Raw genomic sequence first — 6,562 nt, 5'->3', positions numbered from 1 at the left:
TATAGATTATTGCTATTTTTGAAATAAGTTCTTATACTTATTTTTATTTAGGTTTTGTATATACATTTGAATAACTAAAAAATCATAAATAACTACATTAATACCATAGAATTCCACTATAATTTATCAAGCTTAGTAACTAAGATGTATTTTAGTCTAAAGAGATATGAAATTTCGAGCAGACTAAACACGCACCCTACCTCGTTGAAATATTGGTTCAAAAGAAGAAATGGCACCAAGCCTGTTAAGATGGCTGAGAAGGCCACTAGGGAGACATTCTGAGCTTCTGATTGGTTATTCATGTCATATATAGAAGTATGTGTACATAAGGGAGTTTCCACAAATGGAAAGAGGTGGGTGGAGTGCTACTGTGTTTGATTTATTACATGAGCAATATCTTAGCGAATTGAAAAGATAAGAGTATCTTATTTTATATTCTAGCTTGTCAATATCAGTAACTTAAGTTTCTAATTGATAGGAAATTACAGACTAAGTATTTTGAGTTCACAAACATCTAATTTGAACCAGTGCTGCATTCAACATACCACATGACACACAAAAATCGATGTTTATCTGTTTTTTAATATTTGCATTTCGTATACATAAAAGTAAAGTCTAGTTAATGTCATTTCTATTTCTAAGTTCTATATAACTAAAGATAAACTTAATTACTTTTAAGACAAAGTAGTGATAAAAAAACGAATATAATTGGTTCTTAAACATTAGGCTTAATGCTAACAGTGTTGACAATAGGCTACTGGTATTAAGTATTTATTTTCAGGCTATAAATACAATGGTTAAGACTAGTTTAGGAATTAAGCATTCATAGTTTGTTAGGTGTGATGGGTGCAATGAGTGGGTTTTATATGGAAACTCAGGACTGGTAGGTACTTTTAAGGAAACTAGTAGTGAAAATGTGCAATTTGTATGCAGAGTTTGTAGGTTGGAGGCTATCCTAATTAAAGTAGAGGCTATAAATAAAGAGAAGTGTAGACTGTGGAAATGGCAGCAGGATTTCAAGAGAAGCTTAAGCTTTTACATGCAAGGAATACATCAGCTAACAATGACTTTCAGGAAGTTGGAAAGATTACTATTAGGGCTAAAAGTAGTGGATTTAAATGTAATGAGCCTATTCTTTTAAGTAACAGATTTCAGCCCTTGGCTTGTGCAGATAAAGAACTATTGGATGGAAGGAAAAAAAAAGGGAGAGAAGGATATGGATGATAAACTTAAGAAGGTTATAGTTATAGGTGATTCCTTGACAAGGTATGTGGATAGGATAGTCTGTGGAATAAATAGAGGCATAGGAGGAGGATATATATCTGACATAGCAGGAGATATAATAAATGGGTCTAGCACAGATGTAGGTTTTGTTACGTACATAGGGGGCTAATGATACAGGAAAAAGTAGGTCAGAAAAGCTAATTAATAAGGAGTTGATACAGGCACTTAAAGAACAAAAGCCATAACTTAATTTTGTCAGGGATATTGCCCAGAAGTAATTGTGGGGATAACGTTATAAGTAGGTCACTAGGGCTAAATGCTAGGCTTAGATTAATATGTAAGGACGAGAAAATTGGCTGATTGGACTTGTGGGATCAGTTCAATGGAAGGAGCTTTTTGGAATGGATGGTTTACATTTAAATAGGATAGAGACTGGCTTGTTTGTGAGGGCTATTAACCCAGTTGTAATGGAAGTTTTAAACTAGGACTAGACAGTGGTGAGGGATAGGATAAGCTAAGTGCAAAAAGAATAAAAGGTAAAAAAAAATTTAGCATAGGAAATGAATATAGAAGTAGCTATAAGGGTAGGCTAAATTGTTATTATTGGAATGCTAGAAGTATAAGAAATAAAATAGAAGACTTTAGAGCACTGGTAGGAATGGAGGATTTCAAAATAATGGGAAAAACTGAAACATGGTTAAACGTAAAAGATTTTGAGGACAGAAATGTCTTTGAAATACAGGGTTACGGATTATTTAACAGGGATAGAGTACTAAAGAGAGGGAGAGTTTGAGTTTCTAGTAGCGGATATAAAGGGAAAAGGCTTTCAGTGGGAATTTGTTACAGACCACCAGATGATACTGATGAAATTAATGGGATACTTTACAATGAGATTAAGATTTCAGCTGTTAATGAAGTCATATTTATGGGTGATTTTAATTTCAGGCATATAGATTGGGAAATGCGAGAGTCAAATCATGAAAGAGAAAGGTTTTTGGAAACTGTTCAAGATGGCTTTCTTTATCAATTGGTCAAGTCAAGGAACCTACTACAAACAATGTCATTTTAGATTTATTGTTAACTTCAAATATAAAAATGACTGACAGGGTGGAAATTGGGTGCAAGTGATCATTGCTCCATTAGGTTCAATGTTTTGCTGCATATGTGGATAAGGAATAAAAACGTTTTGGTTACAAATTTCAAAGTGATGCAACAAGAATTATCTGTTGTGAATTGGGCAGCTGAGTTATTTGGAGACACTGATCATATGTGGAAAATTTTTAAAGATTCATGGTAAACATATTCCTTATAGTAAGAAAAGGTTGGCTGCAAGTAAAAAACCAGGTTGGCTCACAAAGAGTATGAGATATAAAATTAACAAAACATCATAAACTTAAGAATTTTAAATTGACTGGTATGACGGGAGACTTATAAGATTATAGAAGATCGAGAAAGTTGTTGAAACAGGAAATTAGGATATCAAAAAGGATGTATGTAAAGATGTATGTTTGCTTTAGATTATGCCATATACATGTAGAACACTTAGTGGATTTGAATGAATGAAATGCTATTCTGTTCCATATTTCAAAAAATAAAATATTTGTCAAAAACATATCAGACATTTATATTTACAATAGTTACTGAATTGATGCTACACAAAAAATATATGCCACTGATTTTCACGAATAACACAGTAATCAGTATTCAGGTCTTTGCTCTACTAGTAACATTAAACATACTAACAGTATTAATATTTATAACAGTACTTGGAGGAAATGCTTGAAATTTACTGTTTAACATTTTATTTCCATTTGAAAATGCATGATACACACACACACACTCTAACATCATCAAATTATGTATATAATAATATATTAAATTAATTATCCAATGCTTAAACTTAGTTTTATCCCCCTGTAGGTCAACATTAAGTTTTTTAGACTTACAATCTGGGATCAATTCTCCATCATTGACAGAATGCAGATAACCCACTGGCTCTAGCACTGAAAAATTAAAAACAGTAACTTACATGTAATATGATGTAGCAATTTTTAAAAACCATAATATACAAATCAAATGTTTCTTACGTTTACACCTGCCATCCATGTTGACTTTAGACCTGATTGCTGGAATATGAAAATGGCAGGATTACAAATAACCATTCTATATTTTTTGTTTGTGTGGAAAACTCCACCATCTCTCTCTTCTTACTGTAATGTATCACAAAACTCACTTGTAAACTGTTAGTTGAATACTTCAGCTCAGTAAACAAATATTTATATTTATTTTTAAAATTTTATCATCTAAAATGCAATTACAAGTACACTGCAAATGATGGGTTTTTCCACTGAAATAATGCTACTATTATGCTAATAACATCCAATACAACATATATGGCACAAGTTAATAACACAGTTAGTAACAGAGAAAAATAATTTGTCTGATAGTAAGTAATATGACAGCTTGGATCTTATTCTATATTATGGTATTATTTCCTGTAATGTTTAATATTCTTAATATAACATACTGACAACAATGGATCATTTATACCTATTTTGCTGTCCAAGCACACCCATCTATAACAAGCTCACTCATTTTTCTTTTTGGAAATTATTGATCTCCTCCCTATTAAATTTTAGTAAAGTGACATCCTCTACTACTGCCAAGGCAGTTCATTCTATAAGCTAATCACTCTGTCATAAAAAATAATACTGTCTTAAATGCAGCCTAGCCATTTGTTTTTTCCAAATCTTAAGTTTGTACCCTCTCATCCTATTAGTTTCACAATACAGCACAGAGAAGTTAGAGACAATTATCCTATCGTACCTCCAGGTAAACTTGTAAACCCCAAATAAGATCACAACTCATGCTTCTTTTTTTCAATAGAAAATAACAGATATTAATCCATCCCTTTAAGATAGCTATTGAATCCCTGGAATCATCATTGTCGACGTCCTCTGAACCTTTTCAAATAAGACAATCACCTTTCTTGGATAAGGAAACCAAAACAGTGTTTCAAGTGAGCCCTAACTATTGAGTTGAGTAGAGATATCTGTAATCAATCATCTCTTTTTGACTTGGATTTATATACATACACACACACACACACACACACCCTTAAATTCTATTAGCTTTACTACTAGCAACACAGCACTGTTTTGATGGTTACAATGACTTTCCCTCAAGATTCAAAGATCCTTTTCTTCAGTCATCCAATAGAGTTGGATCCCATCTATATTAAGGCTGTATGTGATCCAAATCATACCATGATAACCCACAAGCATTACTTTGTACTGACTCTAACTAAAGGTAATATGCCAACTATCTCTCAAACTAACTAACTGATGAAGGTGATTCTTTAATACCTTAATACAGCTAGAAATACCAAGTAGTGTAACATGATTAGCAAAATTTGCTAATTTAAAAATTATACCACTATTAATATCATCAAAGTAAATATAAAAAAGGTGAGTGTGTGTGTGTGTGTTTTTATAGCAAAGTCACATCGAAGCTATCTGCTGTGTCCACTGAGGGGAAATGAAAAAGGCTCACGCACCGACACTGATCAAGGCACTACACCAGTAACAATCATCTCCATTAATAACAACTTTTTGCTCAGAATGAAAACATAAAAAATTATAGTCAAGGGGTTGAACCTATATTGGTTACAATCAGAGAAATCAAGGGTAAAAAGTTTTAAAAGAATTTAAAAAGGAGATTCATAATTTCTTAAAAGAATAATGGGATTGTTTTTTTTTTACTTTCCTGAAGAGATGGTGTGCAGAGACAGCCTAGGCAAATGCTCACTTGTTGTCCATCTATATTAATTACTATTGTATCACAAACTTCCATTTCAACTTGTCCTAAACCCATCAATTTTGTTTGTGATATTCATTTACCATAAGAAAAACAACAACTAAACTTGTCTTTAGATCTGACAAACTTACCTTGAGCTATGTTTTGAAACTCCTTTTTCCAATAATCTTTTTGCCTAAATAACTATCCTACCAGTTTCTCAAGCTTTAACATTCAGTACTTCTAAGCAAGTTTAGTTTAAACTGTCTTTAATGAATTTCTTTACAGCTTTTTTCCACATCTTCCTCCCTAGTTTAATAAATCCAAAACAAGAAAATATAAATTGGTATTAATAGCAGTATTACAAATAGTTTGTTGATACCTTGAGCTGTGTTTCTTCCACTTTTAGGGTAATTAACCCTATTGTAGAGTAAAACAATTTTCAGCAGGGTAGAAAAATTGAAGTGTCGGGTAAAACTGAATTTTATGTTTGAGAACATGGAATATGTTTAAAATAAGAGGAGATTTACTTTAAATATAACAAGGAAGGCTATGTGATAATTTTATATATTTATTGCTTTCACTAGCCTTCAGCAATGCCATTTCTGAGCATTTATTCAGTTCCAATCAATGTAATTTTCTTACAAATTCAATGTTTTGTTCTTTGATTCACATTACCTATTGAATGAAGAGCTCTCAAATGCTAACTTTGCCTCTTTACTGCTTCCTGAACATCTCATCAAAGAACTTGCCAAGCTGAAAACAAATGCCATAGGTGAATGTTAATGTTTTCTGAATTTTTCACCCATTTTTAGGATCCATGAAATGAGTTGTAAGAAAAATATTTTCATTTTTAATTCCTCAATTTTGCATGATAATTGGGTATTAATGTCATTATAATCAGAATACATTGATATTTAATATATAGGGTAACTGGGTGGCCCTTCAAAGGGTAAATCTGGCAGTGGATAGGGAAATCACCTCAACACAAGTGGAAATGCACATCATGAAAGAACTTGCTGTTGTCACTCACTTTATTTAGCTCATCAATGGAATTGGGGAACGTTTATTTTGAAAGATGTGTTAGATTGTGAAATATGCAGTAAGCTTATAAGTTAACTTATAGTTATAATGTGGAGGTTTATGAAATTAAAAGTTAAAATTACGGGCATTTAATTTCATAAACTTCTGTGTTAATGTCGTGCCCATACTTTACACTTATCTAGTTATCAGTAAGATTACGTATGTTTAATATCAGTTAAATTTGCTTCATAATAATAAATATTTAATCAATATACATTATGAAACTTACAATTAAAATTATAAGTTTGTTTAGGTTTGTAAATATAAATACATTTAAAAAGCTATGAAACAAAACTATTCGGAATTTCAACAATATAAAGTTATTACTATAGTATTAGGAACAGGCTCACATAAATTCAGATAGAGAAATGTAACTTTGGATTTTACTTTAGCTGATGATTATTCAAAATAGGAAATTTTATAAAAAAATATATTAAAGGTATAAACTAATACTTTTAAA

The 6,562-nt window shown here is 31.5% G+C and overlaps 1 protein-coding gene across 3 annotated transcripts in view; it reads right to left on the bottom strand.

Annotated features, from left to right (window-relative positions):
- The window catches only part of LOC106457968 (zinc finger protein 780B-like), a 35,570-nt gene that overhangs the window by 25,855 nt on the left and 3,153 nt on the right, over positions 1–6,562 (bottom strand). Inside the window, exons 2-3 of one of the 3 annotated variants that reach the window (XM_022384072.1) lie at positions 5,698–5,775; positions 3,171–3,227 (exon numbers count right to left, since the gene is read on the bottom strand). The gene's annotated coding sequence lies outside the window, so the exon portion shown is untranslated. Of the gene's footprint in view, positions 1–3,170; positions 3,228–5,171; positions 5,329–5,697; positions 5,776–6,562 lie in introns of all 3 variants that reach the window. The other 2 variants (XM_022384071.1, XM_013917415.2) reach the window with 2 other exon arrangements.

This window comes from Limulus polyphemus, unplaced genomic scaffold (genome assembly GCF_000517525.1).
Source record: "Limulus polyphemus unplaced genomic scaffold, Limulus_polyphemus-2.1.2 Scaffold399, whole genome shotgun sequence".
Lineage (NCBI taxonomy): Eukaryota > Metazoa > Arthropoda > Merostomata > Xiphosura > Limulidae > Limulus > Limulus polyphemus.
The sequence above is the reverse complement of the archived record's forward strand: the minus strand, read 5'-3'. Positions and strand labels throughout refer to the sequence as shown.